The 20,702-nt window shown below is 46.3% G+C and overlaps 1 protein-coding gene across 1 annotated transcript in view; it reads right to left on the bottom strand.

The window, feature by feature from the left end:
• Plekhm1 (pleckstrin homology and RUN domain containing M1) overlaps nt 1–1,970 on the bottom strand; it is a 52,682-nt gene extending 50,712 nt beyond the window's left edge. The window contains 1 exon segment of the mRNA XM_038327933.1: nt 1,861–1,970. The gene's annotated coding sequence lies outside the window, so the exon portion shown is untranslated.
• Nucleotides 1,971–20,702: the final 18,732 nt, after the last annotated feature.

The following is a 20,702-nucleotide window of genomic DNA, read 5'->3' as shown; positions in this document are numbered from 1 at the left end:
GTCCTTCAGCCTACCCAGGCCCACTTGTCTGTACTCCTCACGGCTTACAACAAGCTTCTGAAGGCCACCATGTCCCTGAGTTTAATAATAGGAAAGGTCTGCATTCTGCTATGCAGAAGGGAACATTGGGAGACTTCGTCCTCACAGGTGCTAGAACACATGGGCAGGGCTCTGTGATCACACCCAACTCCACAGTGCTCCCTGAGGCTCTCCACTGAACACCAGCCAAAAAGCAGGGCTGGTTTCCACTGCCCCAGGATGAATGAGCTGGGTGAGTGGCCAACTCTCATCTTCCAGGTGTTTGAAGGGCACCTACCATTATAATAGCAGGCACAGATGATTTAACATGAATGCCAGAAGAGCTGCCTGTGGAGACCTGTCGAGGAGAGCAGACACCAGGAAAAACCTCTCGCACAAGAATGGAGGGAATGCTGGGCGGTGGTGGCGCCGCCTTTAATCCCAGCACTCGGGAGGCAGAGGCAGGCAGATCTCTGTGAGTTCAAGGTCAGCCTGTTCCAGGACAGGCTCCAAAGCTACAGAGAAATGGGGGTGGGGGAGTGGAGGGAGTAAGCTCTATACTCATTTACCAACTGAGTGCCTACAGACACCAATTCGGCTGTTTACTTCGCTGCTCTCTGGGCAAGGAACAGACATGGAGATGAAGAACAGCAGGTACGACGGGTAGGGAGCTGTGCCCTAAGTTCCCAAAGTGAGAGAACACTGGATCAGGAAAGGAATCGACAAAGGTTGGTTAAATTTAGTTAATAATAACTAACTCCCAGAAGCCAGACATGGTGGCTCATGCCTACCATCACAGCACTTGGGAGGTGGTGGCAGGGAGAGGCAGAAGTTCAAGGCTAGCTCTGGCTAGTTAGAAGGACCTTGTCTCAAAACGATGACCAAACACCCATACCTATCCCCTACTGTGCAAAACCAAAGGGACAAAACAAAACTACGTCCAGGAGTGGTGGCCCACACCTCTAATCCTAACACTTGGAAGGCAGAGGCAGGTGGATTTCTGTGAGTTTGAGGCCAGGACACTATCTCAAAAAAAACAATCAAAAAAATCAAACTAACAGGAATGAGCGCGCGCGCGCGCGCGCGCGCGCGCGGGGGGGGGTGTTACTATGATCCAAGTACATTACATGCATGTATGAAATTCACAAAGAATTAATAAGCATATATTAAGTCTAAAATAGCAAAAGGACTGGAGAAAGGTGGTAGGAACCGAGGCATCAGAGTTGGGACAGTTAAAAAAGATTTAGGCAGAACGGTGTCCTCTCGGGATAAGGCCAGAGAGAAATTACCTCTATGGTCTCTAGGAAGTTAGGGTGAGAGCCGGTAAAAACAAGAAGCACACAAGACTTGCGATAAAAGCTGAGATGACAGTCCAACAGGAGACCACTATAGTAGTGGGTCAACTGCAGGGGCAGAACGAGGGTGCTGGGGATGAGGGAGTAGACCTTGAGAGGCTGCGATAAGAAATCTGAGCCAGAATGGAGGGGCGAGGGAAGGTGAGCGATGAGTGATGTTGAACTAAGAGGTGACGAAGGGATGTGGCTGGGACTGGATTGCAACTGGGCTAGAGGGGTCACTAGGGAGGCGACACTTACGCATGACCGGTGGTAAGGGGTCCCACCCGGCTCGGGGCTGAGGTCGGCTGCGGTGGAGACCAAGGGGAGGGACCGGGTGGCCGCTGGCTGCGGTGGGAGCAGGCCCGGGCAGCGACGGGCCGAGGTTCCCACCCTAAGGATCAAGGTACCCAGAGGTCGCGAGCGGCCGCGAGGCTGCAGACCCACCGCCGGTTTGCGTCACGACCCGCCGCCCCTTGCTTCCCTTCACGCCCAGACCCAGACTCACCATAGGGGACAGGAGCAGCAGGCGGCGCTCCCGGGAAGGCAACCCCGCAGCTGGCCGCAGAAGCTGCGGCTCCAGCGGCACTGACAACAGGAAGCGGCGCGCGGCGTCTGACGCCATCACGTTGGTTCGCTTCTCCGCCCCCCCCCCTCCGGAGCCAATCATGAAGCCTAGAGAAGCCGAGGGGCGGAGCCGAAAGCTTTTACCTGTCTTTGCCGGGCGAGGGTATCTGTGCAGGCCGGCGGTCCTGCGGCTCCGGACCCCGGGTTTTGGGCAGCGCAGAGCGGCTGAGCCACTCAGAGCGTCCGGGCCGCCTGCCTCCAGCAGATCCTCATCAGACCTGACCTTCAACCCCATCTGTGCGATTTTGGGGCTGTCGTTTCGTCTCCTTAAGCCAAAAATGCTCACTTGTGGCACCACTAACCCCAGTGCCTCCGCAAGGACATTAGTACTGGAGTGGGCAGATCCTGGACCCAACTGGGGCTTTACTGTCTGGTTTTCCGGAGCCAAGAAACAGTTGTTTTGGCTTGTCTTATACCACGTGATCTCCCTGAGCGCTCCCTTGGATGGGTTAGTTTAATTTGCTTGCGGTCAGCCCCTTGAGGCATGAGCCCGGAGGACCTGCTTTTCGTCTTCTCACCGTTTAATTGCTTTTGTTCCATTACAGATGTGACACCTGTCTTTCCGAATGGACTCCCAAAGACAACTGTCGAGAGCAGGAGCCTGGATAATAGGGCAGGGCAGGCAGTGTAGGTACTTTGCCCAAATGGGAACGCAGGACCTAAGTGCGGGCCATAGAGGTGGGGACTGTTAAAGAGAATCCTTAAGAACATGCCATAGTGAATATGCTTCAGTCTCTGTGAGTTCATATGAGCTTTGCTCAAGTTAATTAGGAAGGCCTTGGTGTCCTCCATCTCCTCTTATACCCTTTCTGTTTCTCCCTTGGGGTTCCCTGAGCTCCAAGGGGAGGGATTTGATGGAGGCTTCCCATTTGGGGCTGAATGTTTCAAGGCCTCTCACTCTCTGGCTGTGGGTCTCCATATTTGCTCTCATCTGGTGCAGGAGGAAGTTTCTCTGATGATGGCTGACCAAGGCACCAATCTGATTATAGCAGAGTATCATTAGGATTCATTTTATCACTACATTTTTTTTAAAGACTAGTATTTGGTTTTACCCTAGGTCTCTGGGCTATTTAGTCTCTGGTTCTTGGTCACCCCAAGCATGTCGGGTATGGGTTTCATCTGAAGTTAAAGTCAAATCAGTTAGTGGTTGGTTACACCCACAAGCTTTGGCCGCCATTGCCCTAGCATATCTTACAGGCAGTGCGTCATTGTAGATGATAGGGTGTATTGCAGGCTTGGTGTTTGGTTTCACATCTGGTAGTGTGCAAAGTACCTTCCTGTACGAAAGGCACTAGAACACAGGGGCAAAGGCTCAATATGGGCACCAGAACCCTGTCTCCAGCAGTGAGTTGCGTAGGTGTTCAGCAATGGGACCTTTGTAGACGGCAACACAATCTTGGCAACACCCTAGGTTGTTTGAGGATGTCCGTGGGGTCCCTTTGGCCAACAACTCAGTTAGATATAACCCACTCCCTGTACTAACGTTTCATTTGGTGACAAGAGATAGCCAGGTGGGACTCTGTCTCCAATGAATCTCTTTATTTGGAGATTCTGTTTAAGTTGTCTTCATATATGGCAGTTTATCCTGTACTAGGTTTTCATACTACCCCTCAAATGCATCTTATTTTAGTTGTCTCTCCCCATGTATTCTCCTCCCCTTTCTAGTTGATTCTTCTGTTCCATTCTCCCATCTGCCCATAACCCTTTCCTAACAAGATCTGTCTGCTCCCTCTAGTCCCTTACTCTATACCTACCCTCTGTGGTTATGTGAATTGTAGATTGAATATCACCGACTTAACAGCTAATATCCACATGTAACTGAATACATATTTGTCTTTCTGGGTTTAGGATACCTCACTCAGGATGATTTTTTTTTTGCTCCATCCATTTGCCTATAAATTTCACGTTGACATTTTTAAAAAATGGCTGAGTAGTACTCCACTATGTAAATGTACCACATTTTCTTTATTCATTCTTCTCCTGAGGGATATCTAGATGGTTTCCAGTTTCTGGCTATTTTGAATAGAGAAGCAAGGAACACGGTTGAACAAGCATCTCTGTGGTAGGCTAAAATGTTCTTTGAGTATATGCCCAAGACTGGTATAACTGGACTTTGAGGTAGATTCCCACCTTCCTGAGGAACTGTGAACATGGGTCTGTACCAGGACCTCTTTGTTTATATTATGGCCCCCAGTTTGTGCTTTTATTGGATTTCTGAGTGTGCAAACGAGTGGGTCTCTGGTCCTTGTGCCTTTTCTTGGATTCTTTTCCTTCTGTTCATTTGTCCTTTGATGTGGTAGTTTCTGTTTTACCTTGTTATATTTTATTTTGTTATGTTTAAAACATGAATGAAGGACTGGAGAGATGGCTCTTCAGTTAAAGAGCACTGGCTGCTCTTCTGGAGGACCCGTGTGGCAGTTCATAGCTGTGACTCCAGTTCCAGGAGTCTGACACCCTCACACAGACATACATCTAGGCACAACACCAATGCATATAAATTAAAATAATTTTAAAAAATGAATGAAAACCTAGCCACTGGGGTTAAGGTTAACAACCGAACTTATCCTTTATACCAGCTGTGAGAGGGAAAATCGGTTTTCTCTGATGGAGAACATCAACCACTCCAGGGCAGGCCTCATGTTCAGGAGTAGTTGACCAACATATAATGGACTCCATAGTTTTTTGTTTGCTTTTATTTGGTTATAGTTTTATTTTTCTTTTTGAGTGTTGTTTGTTTTCTTGGTATTATTGTAGTTTTTTTTTTTTTTTTTGGTTTTTCGAGACAGGGTTTCTCTGTAGTTTTGGAAGGTTTTTGTTGTTTTTTGAGAAAGAACTTAAAGTTGGGAGGAGAGGATCTGGAACAGCTTAGGGGAGGGAAGAATATGATCAAAGTATATTTAAATTTAAAATTACTTTAATTAAAAAAACATAATAAAAGAGTACACAAAGTAGCTGGATTATAAGCTTCTTTCATAATCTACCCCAATTTACTTATTCTCTTTTACTTATTCTCTCTGTCTCTCTCTCTCTCTCTCTCTCTCTCTCTCTCTCTCTCTCTCTCTCTCTCTCTCTCTCTCTCTCTCTCTCTCTCTCTCTCTCTCTCTGTGTGTGTGTGTGTGTGTGTGTAGGTCTGTAGATGATTTTATATTCTCTCTCTTCCCACCTTTATGTGGGGATAGAATTTAGGCCAGGCTTGCCCACCAAATGCCATTCCCAATCCCAAGCTCTACTGGCCTGAGCTTTGGTTCATCTCACCCTGGGCTTCACTATCTAAAGGCCAAGGGCACAATGTCTGCTTCCAGAGTGCTCTCATCTCATTTGGGGATTTCCAGGTCAATAATTCTCTCAGCAGGAGTGAACCCTCCTCCACAACTGTAGACTGACTGGGTCTGAATGTTTGGGGGCACAGGTGATGACTCAGAAGGAAAATTACAAATTAAAGACACATAAACTATTACTTTGACCTGGGTAGTGGCAGGGCATGCCTTTGATCCCAGCACTCAGGAGGCAGAGGCAGGAGGATCTCTGTGAGTCCTGAGACCAGCCTGGTCTACAGAGTGAGTTCCAAGACAGCCTGGGCAATACAAAGAATCCCTACCTAAACAAACCAAAACAAACAAAAGCCTAACAAACAACCCGTGATGCTTGGTCTTATCTGATACATGCTCTACAGGTCTAGCCTTACTTCCCAACCCTTACATTACTTAGAAGTAGGTTTTTCTAGTTTTTTTAAAATATTTTTTAAATATTTATTTATTATGTATACAATATTCTGTCTGTGTGTATGCCTGAAGGCCAGAAGAGGGCACCAGACCCCATTACAGATGGTTGTAAGCCACCATGTGGTTGCTAGGAATTGAACTCAGAACTTTTGAAAGAGCAGGCAATACTCTTAACCTCTGAGCCATCTCTCCAGCCCAGGTTTATATTTTTTATGATTTATTTAACCTTATTTTATGTACATTGGTGTGAAGGTGTCAGATCTCATGGAACTGCATTTTCAGACAGTTGTGAGCTGCCATGTGTGTGCTGGGAATTGAACCCGGGTCCTCTGGAAGAGCAGTCAGTGCTCTTAACCGCTGAGCTATCTCTCCAGCCCCCGGTTTTTCTAGTTTCTCATTTTAAAAATCTACTACTAACGTCCTGGAGGTAAGGGCCATCAGTTTTTATAACGAGATCTAAAATCATCCATATATATTGCGTATTATATATAATATATATTATAATCAAGACACCCCATGACACACTCACCATCTGTTTCCTTTATCAGCCTAACCCTGAAATAGCTTGACATTGAATAACCCTTTGTAGGGAGTAACTGTCGTGAGTCAGTGTCCCAGGGTACCCTTTATACCCATGTGGCCTGAGCCTGGCAGCAGTAGATTGAGGATTTGGTGTCAGACACCTCTGGGCACAGATCTTGGCTCTAAAGGGCACGGTCTCTTTACAATTTATTGGGGAAGTATTGACTGGAATGTAATAACCTTTAATAAACTGGTCTGTATTTCAAGAGTCACACGGGGAGCTGAAGGGACAGACTGAAATGCATTCGGGAATATTCTTGAGTCATTCTCTAGGCAGAACTTGGCACTAAGCACAGGGGGAAGGAAGGGGGCTGAAGAGGAAGGAGATACGGTTCTTGCCCTGTCAGGGATTCTGACCCCATAGAGAACTCAATCCACCAGGCACTTCCTGTCATGATGGTGAGCACTAGAGGAATGAGCCCAGGTTGTACAGTTGCCAAACCAGGGCTCTTCACACACTGAGGGAGTTCCAGCACTTCCCAGCATCCAGTCTCACTGTGGCTGAATTGTCCTTTCCTGTTTCCTGGCATTGGGCTTCCCCCACTGACTTGCATTGGCCTGTGGCAAGACAAACAAAGTGAGCATGTGTTTGCAGAGGCTTCTTGATGCTGCACTGGTCTCTGTTTTCACAGGAGAGCCTCTCTTGGGTACCTGCTGCCTCTCCAGTTTGTTACAGTGTCAACAGGGTGGAACTGGGCTGCAGGGAGTTGGAAACCAGCCAGCAGTATGGCATCACTAACATAGCCAGCTGAAAAACAGAAAGGATTCTTGTTCTAACCCCTACAGTTCAGGATGGTTTGTTCCACCGAGTTACTGTGGCAATGGCTAATTCATTCCTTTTATTAGGTTATAAGTTCATACTGAAAGTAAGAACCAGCATATAGTTGGCTAAGAAATAAGCTTATTGCGTTCTCATGGAATAATGTGGTTAAGAAGTCCAGGGCACCCAAATGGTTCTGTGGATAAAGGTGCTTGCTGCTGCTGCTGCTGGTGCTGCTGCTGCTGCAAGCCTGAGTTTGATAAACGGAACCCACATAAATGTTGAAGGATAGAATCAACACCACAGAGCTGTGCTCTTACCTCTGTATGTGCACAGTCCCCCTCTGTCATATTCTTACCCCACATACACAATGTAAGTCCAGGATGTAGCTCAGCTGTAATTGTCCAGCTCATTGCAGCCCGTCGCCTCATCACTACAGAATGGCGCCCACGTGGATAAGTGAATCCACAGAAAGCTTGACAAAGCTTGGGAAAGAATAAAGCATGTTTTCTTGATAGCAGCAATTTCTCGGGGCTGCTCTGCTTGCTAGAGGCAAGCAAACACTCTCATCTAAGACAGGCTTCCTGACTCAGCTTTAGCTGCAAAACCCTGCAGCTCTTTTAAGAGGTCCTGCCACGAAACACTTAAACAGTGTTGATGAAAACCTGAACGCAGGCTTTTCCGATTTTAGCCATAGCAGGAAAAAAGCTGTGTCATTTTAAAATGCCGGCTTTCTGGGCCGTCCTGCCAGGGCAAACTCTGACTCTTTCAAGCAGGCAGTCCTGACTATGGAGCTTTAGATTGTTGTTTAACACTGTTGCAGCTTGCTTGCTGGCAGGGACCTTGAACCGCCACAGAGTTGTGGTGATAAACATGTCTACAGTGGGTACCTCTGCCGTGAGGCTGGAAAGCTAAGGAATGGGCTGGATCTAGCTGTCAAAGTCACAGCTTTAGTCCTACCGATATTGCTTGGTAAATTAAAGACTCATGTGATTAGAAAAAGAAAGAGATATACAGTAAAGATAGATTCAAAGACAAAGAAAACCTCTAATGGTTTACAGTGTGTTAAAAATATATGCAGGCTAAAGGTTAAAGTTCTTTTTTTTTTTTTTTTGGTTTTTCGAGACAGGGTTTCTCTGCAGGTTTTTTTTTAGAGCCTGTCCTGGAACTAGCTCTTGTAGACCAGGCTGGCCTCGAACTCACAGAGATCCACCTGCCTCTGCCTCCCGAGTGCTGGGATTAAAGGCGTGCGCCACCACCGCCCGGCTAAGGTTAAAGTTCTTAAAAGTGAAAAAGAAAAAAGGAGTAGTTGGGGTGTGGTGGTACACACCTTTAATCCCAACACTTGAGAGGCAGAGGTGGATTGACCTCTGTTACTTCAACATGTGATAGCACACACCTTTAATCCGAATGCCTGGGAGGCAGAGACAGACAGATCTCTGTGAGTTCAAGGTGTGGTAGTATACACCTTTAATCCCAGCACTTGGGAAGCAGAGGCAAGTGGATCTCTGTGAGTTCATGGACAGCCTGGTCTGCAGAGTCATTCCAGGACAAAGATATACAGGGAACCTGTCTCAAAAAAATAAAAGTAAAAATAAACGAAAGAGAGGTTAAAATAAAGCTGCACAAAGATGGAAAATACACAGAGAATCTTGATGCTGTATGCTATTATGCTCTCTTTGAATTGTTTGAATGCTGAGGAAGGAGCAACAGATGCTAAAAAATATTTGTTTATAAATGCTGCTGAACTAATCCAACATAGATATTTTGAAAATACCTTGACTTCAGAATTTGGATCTAAGGATATGATGCTTTGGAAAGGAGTTTCTTCTTTTGTTTTTACAGAAAATGAGACCCTGTGGATTGTTTCTATCCCAATATGGTATGATAGACCATGCCCTCCTGAAAGGTTGCTGTGAATACCTTCAGAAAATTACTTCACCCAACTGATGACTGAGATGAACCTGGCACACAGGTTACATTATGAAAGATGTGATTAACAGTGCCCCCATTCAGCAGGAAGCAGTTTGGAGAGAAACAACTGCGCCCATGTTCCCAAATATTGTTTATAAATGTTCTTTTACATTTAAAGGGGGATATGATATAGATATAATTTGCATTGATATGGATTTTTAAGGTCAATTTTGTTATACGTATATGTATTTCTGATATTGATTAAGGTATTATGATTGTGTAGTTCATTTAAATATGTAATGTGTAATTAGGAAATATAGGTTGTTAGTGGATAATCATTGATAATAGTCAAGCTTATAGTCATGTTAGTTAGATTTTCTAGATATATAGAGATATATTTCAGATAGGTATTCTTCATATCTTTCAAAGACTACAGAATATGGAATTTAATGTTTTAATAACTTAGGGGTTTTCATGACAATGAGACACGTCTGCTCCTGGCAGCACCAATCTACTTCAAGATGAAGATGGGCATCAAAGAGGCTCCTTATGGAGTTTGATAGCCATTTGGGCAAGAAACTGCTCTTGCCTGGACTGTTGCATAAATTGGACACAAAGAACCCTCAGAGAGAGGACTGCTGAACTTGCCTGAAAGGTGAGATGGTCTTTCGGGGTTCCTGATTCATGAAAGAGTCTGCGAGACATTCTGCAGGACACAGCAGATAGTGACTGAACTGTCTTTGAAATTTCCTGCTTCATGGAAATGTCTGCTGGAAACTATGAGCCTGTAGGCCGAAGAGGGATGCCCAAACAGTACAGAGGAACTTTGGGTGACTGTCCAGACAGCGAGATGTCTCTGTCATTTCTAGAGTTTTGGAAGTAGCTTACTTCTTGTTCACCTAGGTAATATTGTGTCCTTCTGGAGTCTTTGATGGAGTTGAAGAATAGATAGATAGTTATAGTTTTCCTTAGCTATGATAAAAGATAAGGTAGATATAAATTCTGTAACTGTAATTCTTACTTGATAACTGTTTTGTTATATGTAATTTTGCTATGTTAAAGTCTTTTTTTGTTTAAACAGAAAAAGGGGAAATGATGTGGGAGAGTCTTCTGTTTGTGTTGATTACATTCGTTAATAAAGAAACTGCCTTGGCCCATTTAATAGGCCAGCCCTTAGGTGGGTGGAGTAGACAGAACAGGAAGAAGGAAGTGAGGTAGATGGCTTAGACAGATGCCATGCCTCTCCTCTCTGGGACAGATGCGATGAAGCTCTGGCCCAAAATGGACTTATGCTAGAATCTTCCTGGTAAGGCACCACTTCGTGGTGCTACACAGATTATTAGATATGGGTTAATCAAAGTGTAAGTAAGAGGCTGAAACTAATGGGCCAGGCAGTGTTTAAAAGAATACAATTTGTGTGTTGTTATTTCGGGGCATAAGCTAGCAGGTGGCTGGGAGGCCGGTGGGAATGCCGCCTGTCGCCTCATCACTACAAGCTCATGAACCCCTGGGTTCCTTCTGAGCACTGAGACATGATGGCACTGTCCTGCAATCCCAGTACTCAGGTGTTTTGAACAGTAGGGCCATAATGTCAAACTCTTTCTTCCATACATAGTAGTAGAGCAGCAGTCTGAGCTACGGGAGACCCTGTCTCAAAGAATGATTAGTTTAGAGAGGAAGTCCATTATTTACAGGGCTGAGACAGGAGGATCAAGGTGAGTTCAAGGCCAGCCTGGGCTACAGTGTTGAGACGCTATCTCAACCCCTTATCCCAACAACAACAACAACAACAACAACAAGAAGGCCAGAGTACATTTGGTAGCCCATGGATGAGTCTCCTGGCTTTGTCTTTTCACAGTAAAATTTAATATATATACTTATATATATTATTTAATATATATAAGGAACATTGCACAAATGTGCATGCCATTTTTGTACAGGGTTGTGTTATTAATCTCTGTATCTTTCTAATTTTACTATACGTATTGCCAAAGTGAGCGCTTAAAGTGAAATTTGGTTGTGTGTGTGTGTGTGTGTGTGTGTTAGAAGGGAACTGTGGAGGTAAATAGACAGTTTGTAGGAGCTGTTTTTTTTTCTACCATGTAGATTCCTGGGAATGAACTCAGGACTGAACTCCCTGGCTGAGCCTGATGCACCGAGTCCTCTAGCTGGCCCCAGGTCTGCCTTACTGCTGCATCTTCCTCGCGAATCTGCTTTCCTCTGAAGCTTTCATAGCATCTGCAGACCTAAATCCCAGTTTCCTTCAGCTGCAGGCCCCAAACTCTCCACAGCATGGCACTAAACCCTCCTTCAATGTCACCATTTATTAAAAGCCTCCACTTTATCCTCATTCCACCTTTGCTGTAGGCTTCAAGTCCCACCCGGACTCCAAGGGTTGTGGACTAGGGTGTGTTCCTTTCTCTCCTATTGTCCAGGTCTCAAAATGAAGAACTTCACCTCATGACATTAGGAGCCAGAGTTTGCGGGGCCTGCTAAGAGGCCCTAAGCTACAAGATGGGTGTCCATCTGGGCAATGTTACCTGTGTGGGGCAGCCCGAAGGTGGGACCCCAGCCTCCATGTCAGACTTAACGACCCCAGCCTTCCTTGTACTGACTGTTATGTCCTGCCCCTCACCAACTCCTCTCCCTGATGATCTCCAGCATGGAAGAAACCAGAGAACCTTTGCCACCTACCTAACCTATGGTTAGTAGTTGGTAGTAAAAGTGAGTGTGCAAGGCTTGATAAATACATCTCTAGGTCTTGGAGATTGATTTCGGAAGGGAGGCAGGAGGCTGGGAAGGGGATGTGGGAACGACCCACTGCTTAACTAAGTAGCCCAGTGTTGTCCAAGTAAAAGGGCAGTGCAGGTGGGAGATCTTGCTTAGCATCCTAACATGCACCAGGCCCTGCACAGACAGTGTTTGAAAGGGCACTTCTTTATAGATGCTCTCCCCACCCCCAGTGGTTTGAAAAAGGGTTATGCTTTCAGTGGCCTGCAGATCACCTGCCCTTCGTTACAGAGAGAGTAAACTAAGGATTAATCCCAGGAATCTCAGGAGTCACTACCTTACCTGCTAACTGGCCAGAATGACACTGGGTCTCTGACAGTCAGGCCTCCACCATGTAACTCTTTGTGGGCCTCCCTACTCTTCCAGAGCCTTGAACATCCATTTGTCTGCCCAAAGCGCGGTGGGTACCAGGGTACCTTCGAGTAAAAGTGGGCGCGGCAGGCACCAGGGTACCTTCGAGTACAAGTGGAGTTTTTCTCATCACACCTGGATCTAGAGGTGTGGTACAGAGGGACCAACCCAGTCGAACTCGCCACTTCATTCTGTGCAGGTTCATGACACCCAGGAAGCACACACTCCATGACTCCCTGGCCAGAGGCGTTGCTGGTAATGTGTGCATGTGTGAGATGGGTTAGGGAGAGAAGAGATGGCTGCCATCTGATTCCTCCTCTGACGTCATGATGTGCAGCTTCAGAGGCCACCTGGACACCCCCTCACCAGTCGGCAGCCTGGGGACCACGAGACTACAGTGGCCTTGGCAGTGTTCCAGAAGATGACCCGGCTCCTTGACTTTCTGGAAAGCAGCTGTGACAAAGGAAACTGAAAGCTAGAGGTATAGCCCCTCACCAGCTATCGCTTACCCCCTCCCCCCGCACCTTCAACGAAAAGCACCAATGGCTTGGATGAAATCCCTTTGGAGACACGAAAGGGAGAAGGGGAGTAAGAACTCTGGTGGGGAGAGATGACCTGGCGGTGGAGGAGCCAAGTGCCGTCAGAGTGTGTTATCCAAGGGGCTGGAGAGATGGCCCGGTGACCAAAGACCATGCACTGCTTTTACCCAGAGCAAAGCTCAGCACACAGCAATCATGCCAGGTGGCTCACAACCAACTTTACCTCCAGCCCCAGGGGGATGTGATGCCCTCCTGTGGCCCCTGTGGACACTTGTATCCACATGCACAAACTGTGCACAGCTGGTGCACGTCGTCAGCAATAAAATAAAGCAGAAAGTCATAACGAAGCCCATTCTTTCATACAATTGATTTACTGTAATAAACAAAAACACACTGACATTATAATAAAGAAATTACAATAGTCTTTTTGGTTTGAAATGTTAATAATGGCTTCTAGTTTCTTGTCTGAGGGAATGTGCCATGTCAGGAAGCACATAGTTGGTACCTGCTCCCCAGCTGCTGCCACGGAGCTCCTGGACATTTTCACTGCAGCCAGAGCACCATTTGTTTGGATGAGGTCACTTTTGGTGGGCTTCTGGATGAAGGTTAGTCATCAGCAAGAACAAGCCACAACTGCATGCCTGAGATAGCTTTAGTCCTTGTGTTCTGGTGAGAGGTAAGGAGGTGGACACAAACAGGCCAGGTATGGGGACACACACTGGAACCCCTCCACTCTCAAAATGCTGAGGATGCAGGTTTACAAATTCTGGGCCAGCCTGGGCTAATAGCAAGACCATGTCTCAAAAGGCAATCAGGCTTGTATGATGAAGGATTTCATAAAAGTCCCCAAACATGGGGACCCCAATGGTTCTGGGTTGATGAACACATGCACAGGGAAGAAATGTTCCACCCCCAGCACCATGCTCTGGGAGCCTTCCCAGCTCACCTCACCTACGCACCTCTTCCCATGGCTGTCCGCTGCTCCCCAGAATTCTTTGTCAGCAGTAGGAGGGGACCTGTTTTCCTGGGCTCTGAGTCATCCTAGCAAGGGATCACCCTGAGGTGGCTGTGTAGCTGGTAGGATGCTCTAGAGACAACCTGGACTGTGACTGCCATCTGAACAGGGACTCCCAGAGAGCCAAGCCCTTATCTGAGCAGTCTGGCATTAGCTAACTCCAGTAGAGCTAAGTCCAGCTGAGTCTAGGACCCACAGCTGGTGTCTCCAGAGAGCTAGAAAGTTGCTTGGTGTGCCTCCTCTCCAGCTGGTGTCAGAAGTACTGAGATTCAGTGAAGTGGCAGAAAAAAGGGTGCTTTTCCTGCACTCGGGCAGTTGAAAAATAGGCCCACAAATTCCATAACTCTTTCTTTTTTTTTTAAATTATTATGTATACAATATTCTGTCTGTGTGTATGCCTGCAGGCCAGAAGAGGGCACCAGACCTCATTACAGATGGTTGTGAGCCACCATGTGGTTGCTGGGAATTGAACTCAGGACCTTTAGAAGAGCAGGCAATGCTCTTAACAGCTGAGCCATCTCTCCACCCCACCCCATGACTCTTTCAAGAGATGGTGTCTAGCGTCCTCTTCCCTTGAATATGGAAACTCGGAACTGAGGGCAATGACTCAGGCTTCTGCTTAAAAGCAGTCGATGCTCCTAACCTCATGTGTAAAGGAGGGGGAATGCTCGCCTTATCCTTTGGGGGGGGGGTAGAAAATCATAACCATTACTGAAAACCTGATTTGTAAAAAACAAACAAACAAACAAACAAACAAACACCGAGCAACATACAGTCTAAGTGGCTTTGCCGCTGGATACAACATGTCAGCTGCATCCTGAACTCTCAGCAGCTCTGAGAAAACCTGCACAAGAGCAGCTCATGAAAGCTAGGTGATGGTGGCACACGCCTTCAATCCCAGCCCTTGAGAGGCAGAGGCAGGTGGATCTCTGTGAGTTCGAGGCCAGCCTGGTCTACAGAGCGAGTACGGGGCAGACTCTAAAACTACAGAGAAATCCTGTCTAGAAAACAAAACAAAACTAAGCTCATGAAACTACCTATCATGGAGCCAGACAGGGGCCCACAAGGACTGCCCCTCCCTGAGGACTTACAAGCAGTTAACAGTTAGGGAGAAGGATACTTGAGTCCCTTGCCCCTACCCGGTTGATTTGGAGGCAGTTAACAGTTCCAGGGGGGTGGGGCTCATGATGCCCCGCCCACTCCCTGTAGTTCTCTGTTGACAGTTAGAAGCTGGTGTGAAGTAGTAGTAGAGAAAGAGGCTGCTCTTCCTCTCAGCAGAATATGGCGTGCAACATCCCTTACCCTTGGATGCGGGCTGGAACTGTTGATGGCGTTTAACTGGTCGTGTGCTGAGTCAGTAGTAATGCTAGGTGCTGTCTAGTGCGAGACCATAAAAAGATCCTCTTCTTTTTCCTCCACCTCTCTGGAGCCACCACATTTTAATGACATTCAGTCAAGTAGCTTGGGGGGAAAGATCCGTGTGGGCAGGAACTGAAGGGTCCTCTCAGCGACCAGCACTGCTTGTCAGCCATGTGGGGGGCTAAAACGCCTTGCAGATGGATCCTACAGCCTCACTGAAGCCTTTGGAGGGCCACAACCCTGGCCCAGATCAGACTATCATCAAAAACTCGTAGCTGGAAATGCTAAAGCTACTTCTGAGCTCTTAACTAAACAGGAGGAGCGGGGGATTGTCACTATAAGTCAGTTTGGGGGGTGATGTTGACATCAGATGGAGACCCTCTGAGCTTGGGGAATGGCTGGGGACTTGGGCCCCAGGTTCTGTCTTCTCTTCCACCACACAGTCCCCACTGATGGTCCTGAACACACATTCCCTTGTCTCCTGTCACATGAAGGGGACACTACTAACACATGCTGCAACTATAAAACAAGGTACATTTTGGGGGGAGGAGGGACTTACAGAATGATAATGGAGCATGCTTAAAATCCCTTTTCCCGCAGCCCCACCACTGAGGTTTCCCTAGAGCGGGGTAGAGACATATCTAGCTTACAGTCCAGACCCAACTGCTCAAGTTCAACAGTTTACACAGGCTCTTCCAGGCTGCCTCACTCTGCCTCCTCCCAACTGCCACCTCTCCTGTGCCAGCCTTGGGTCACCTCGCTTCACCATCACGTGAGATGTCCTTGCTCAGTCTTGATGGCACCAGAACTGCCATTTCATGTGTCCAGACACCTCATCTTTCTGGCTACAGCTGGGGTGTGTGCCTGGGCTGAGTTCAGACCCCCTCATCGACAGGCTGGCTGGCCAGGCACCACTTGGCTCTCACAAACTCTGCTTCGTTTTCTCCCTCCTGGGTTGAACTTCTGATATTTTCCTTGCATGTTCCCTCTGGGCTTTGTGTTGTTCCAACTTTACCATCTGTCCCCCCCCCCACCCCACGTTAAGATCTGTGTAGGAAACAAAGTACTTGGGGTGAATGCCTCACTTCAAGAGCTATGCGTCAAGCTGCCTGGATGGGGAGAGCTCCATGTAGTTTACTGTATGTTTAACTTGGATGTAAGACTCCACAATCTAGCCGGGCGGTTAGTGGCGCACGCTATCAGCACTTGGGAGGCAGAGGCGGACAGATCTACAGAGCTAGTTCCAGAGCAGCCAGGGCTACGCAGAGAAATTCTGCCTCAAAACAACAATAGACTCCATAAACTACAGCATACCAAATACAAAAAAGAAAACACCTGCGAAAGCAGACAGTTAAGTGTGCGGAAAAAGCAGGGCCAGAGACTCAGGCAGACCTCATAAAGCCAGCACCCTAACCTCCGGCCCAACAACCTCAACCCACAGATCGGCAGCAGCTTGTCTAGAACAATGAAGTCTGTCACTGGGATCTGTGCCACTATCTCCACCCCACCCCTCAGTCTTGGCCCTTGGACCTCTGCAACCTCACATGAGCCTCCCAGGTCCAGCTGTCTCAAAGCATTCATGCCCTGTAGCATTTGGCCAGTGTTGGAGGTCCATGGCTAGGAAAACCCAAAGTTCTCTTTAGAACCCAGTAGGCCATCATGTAAACTAAGGCTTTGAAAATCCAACTAACCTCATTAGTCTAATGTGGGAAAGGACTTGACCTTACCGTAACATGGTACTCGACATACCCAGAAAACGTTATATAATAGCAGCCACCCCTTTTTGAAAAAAGAAAGGGATCCGGTGCCAGAGAGAGAAAGCAGGAGTTAAGCTTAGTGTTACTTAACCCCCGGCCCTGCAGCTGACAGCTAGACCCAGAAGCACAGGAAAGCCACTTGAGGAGGGGGGACAGTGAAGAACCCCCCCTTCCCATGTAGTCAGAAGATGAAGTCTGCAGGCTGCATCTCCTCAACAGGGACTGGAGGGGGAGTCTCAGGAATGCGCTTACCCACTCTCTTGGCATGTGGAAACCGGTTTGTCCTTAGAGAAACTTTTTTTTGGGTTCCCTTCATGGTTGCCATGTGTAAATGAAAATTTTAGAGGGCACCTATTTGGAGTGCCACAAGTTACCAGGGAAACTGTGGTCCCCTCTTGAGTTCTTAGGCCAGCTAATGAAAAAATTTAAGAAGAAATTAAGAATACTCCAGAACAACTTTCTTAGTAGTTAAAAGAAAAACCAACAGATTCAACGCAATCCCATCAAAATCCCAGCAAAATTCTTCACAGACCTTGAAAGAACGGTACTCAGCTTCATATGGTAAAGCAAAAAACCCAGTATAGCCAAAACAATCCTGTATAATAAAAAAAAAAAAAAAACTTCTGGAGGCATCACAATCCCTGACTTAAACTTTACTACAGAGCTACAGTACTGAAAACAGCCTGGTATTGGCATAAGAACAGACAGGAGGATCAGTGAAACAGAAGACCCAGATATCAATCCACACATCTTCAAACACCTGATTTTTGACAAAGAAGCAAAAAATATAAAATGGAAAAAAGCATATTTAACAAATGGTTCTAGCATAACTGGATATCAACATGTAGACGAATGAAAATAGACCTATATTTGTCACCATGCACAAAGCTAATGTCCAAATGGATCAAAGACCTCAACGTACAGCTAACAACACTGAACCTTATAGAAGAGAAAGTAGGAGGTACACTTGAACGCATTGGCACAAAAGACCACTTCCATTAAATGGAACCCCAGCAGCACAGACACTGAGAGAAACAATAAATGGAACCTCCTGAAACTGAAAAGCTTCTGTAAAGCAAAGAACACGGTCAACAAGACAAAATGACAGCCTACAGAATGGGAAAAGATCTTCACTAACCCCACATCAGACAGAGGTCTGATCTCCAAAATATACAAAGAACTTAAGAAATTGGTCATCAAAAGAACACATAATCCGCCGGGTGGTGGTGGCGCACACCTTTAATCCCAGCACTCGGGAGGCAGAGGCAGGCGGATCTCTGAGTTCGAGGCCAGCCTGGTCTACAAGAGCTAGTTCCAGGACAGGTTCTAGAAACTACAGGGAAACCCTGTCTCGAAAAACCAAAAAAAGAAAAAGAAAAAAAAAAAAAAAAAAAAAAAAAAAAAAAAAAAAAAAAAAAAAACCCAAAAAACCCACATAATTCAATTTAAAAAATGGAGTACAGATCTAAATAGAGAACTCTCAATAGAGGAATCTAAAATGGCTGAAAGACACTTAAGGAAATGTTCAACATCCTTAGTCATCAGAGAAATACAAATCAAAACAACCCTGAGATTCCATCTTTTACCTGTAAGAATGGCTAAGATCAAAAACACAGATGACAACTTATGCTGGAGAGGTTGTGGGGAAAAGAGAACACTTCTGCACTGCTGGTAGGAAGGAATCCCTTTGTAAGTGTGGTGATTTCTCAGAAAATTAGGAAACAACCTTCCTCAAAACCTAGTAATACCACTTTTGGGTATATATCCAAAGGATGCTCAATCGTGCCACAAGGACATGTGCTCAACTATGTTCATAGCAGCTTTGTTTGTCATATCCAGAACCTGGAAACAACCTAAATGTCCCTCGACTGAAGAATGGATAAGGAAAATGTGGTACATTTACACAATGGAGTACTACACAGCAGAAAAAATAACAGCTTGAATTTTGAAGGAAAATGGATGGAGCTAGAAAACATAATTTTGAGTGAGGTAACTCAGACACAGAAAGACAATTATCACATGTAGTCACTCATAGGTGTTTTTTAAACATAAGAAAAGGAAAACAGCCTACAGACCACAATCCCAGAGAACTTAGACAACAATGAGGACTCTAAGAGAGACTTACATAGATCTAATCTACATGGGAAGTAGAAAAAGACAAGATCTCCTGAGTAAATTGGAAGCATGGGGAGAGAGTTGAAGGGGAGAGGCAGGGATTGGAGCAGAGAAAAATGTAGAGCTCAATAAAAAAATCAATTAAAAAAAAGAAAAGGAAAGAAAAGAAAAGAAAAAAAACTAACCCCAGGACGGACAGACAAGCTATAAATCTGGGCAGCTGGAGGAGGAGAATGGAAAAGAAGAGGAAAAAAAAAAAGAATGAAAAAGTCCAACGTAAAAGCAGAGGCCTATCTAGGATACTTAGGTTGTGGGGTACTTTGAAATGCTAGGCTTCTACTCAGAGGTAGATTTTATTTTTATTTTTGACAGGAAGGAATAACTCTCCCTTCACGGGCTTTCGATGCTGTGACTGCCATCTCCTCCCCACGTTAGCAACTTCCAACCCCGAGTTCTGGAGCTTCAGGGGTCCTTGCCCTGAGTTCTGGAACTCTTTACCCTGAGTAGATGCTGACTTCTTCCCTGGGTCAGCACTGTCCCAAGCTGTGGGACTCCAAACTTGTGTGTCCTTGGCCTGGGTAGGCTCTGACCTCTGACCTTTTCCCTGGGTTGGCAGCATGCAAATGTCAGAAGTTTCCAGAAAATGTACTCTTGAGTTTTTCTACTCCATTTGGGTTCTGAAAGGACGGCTAATGTTCGGGTGCTAGTTCTGTCATACTCAACACTCAAGCTGGTCTGTACCTCGTTGTGTAGCCTGATTGTATAAGCTGATCTTAAACTCAAGACAGTCCTCTGGCTTCTGCCTCCCCAATGCTGGGTTATAAGGCTTCAGCCACCCTGCGCAGCTAGCCGTGCCCTTTAAACTGCTGCTATGACTCCTCAGCAGAGGCAGGCTGCAGGGTGAAACCCCATGAGTCTGTGAGCTGTGCTGTGGACGTGGGCTGTGGACTTGGAGGATAAAGCAGCTAGGCAAGCAGGAGCAGCCCCTCCCTCACCTCAGCAAGTCTGCCTGTGAGAGCTGATCTGCAGGAGAGCAAAGGGCTCCTGCCCAGGTGGCTTCTTCAGAGAGACAAGTTGGTTCAGTGGAATAAGTGGGGCTACTGTCAGTCATGCTGGTGCCTCTGCTCCAGGACAAGTCACATGCAAAGATCTCCCCAGGGGCGGCCCTTAGGAAAGGCTTGGAAAACTCCTAGAAGTTTTACTTTGCTTTCTAGGAAGTCTTTTCTCTAAGACAGTCACTGCGGCTTAGGGATACGCACAGATCCCTGAGTGCCCTGAGCCAGAAGGACTTGGCTCAGTGTCTGTAGGGCAAGGACTCCTCTGATAAGGATGGGGTTTGCAATAATAATGCATGGAAGTAACTTGGTGATTTGTTTCAGTGCATAAAATAGTGGGTTTCATCATAACACCACTACCCTTCCCCTCCTATGTTGATCCCCTTGCTCCCCCATCAAGTTGTGCATTTTCTTCGATGTCACATGTATGTATGTGTATATTATATATACCTACACATACATATATGTGTTTAAACATAGTTAACACATATGAGAGAAAACATGTTTCTGTCTTTTCCCCATTATTCCCTGTCATTCTCCATCTGTTTAGACTCCTTTCTCACCCCCATAGTCCATTTTCTACTTTTATGTTACATATAAATTTAAGGGTTAAACTGAGTGGTAGAGTATGTGCCTAGCAAGTGCCAGGTCATGGAATTGGTCCCAAATACACACACACACACACACACACACACACACACGTCATTAGCTTCTCTTCTACATGTGAGAGATATATGTGATATTTGTCTTTCTGAGGCTAGCTT

Source organism: Arvicola amphibius, chromosome 4 (assembly GCF_903992535.2).
Source record: "Arvicola amphibius chromosome 4, mArvAmp1.2, whole genome shotgun sequence".
In the NCBI taxonomy this organism is placed as follows: domain Eukaryota; kingdom Metazoa; phylum Chordata; class Mammalia; order Rodentia; family Cricetidae; genus Arvicola; species Arvicola amphibius.
This window is presented reverse-complemented; position numbering and strand designations above follow the sequence as displayed.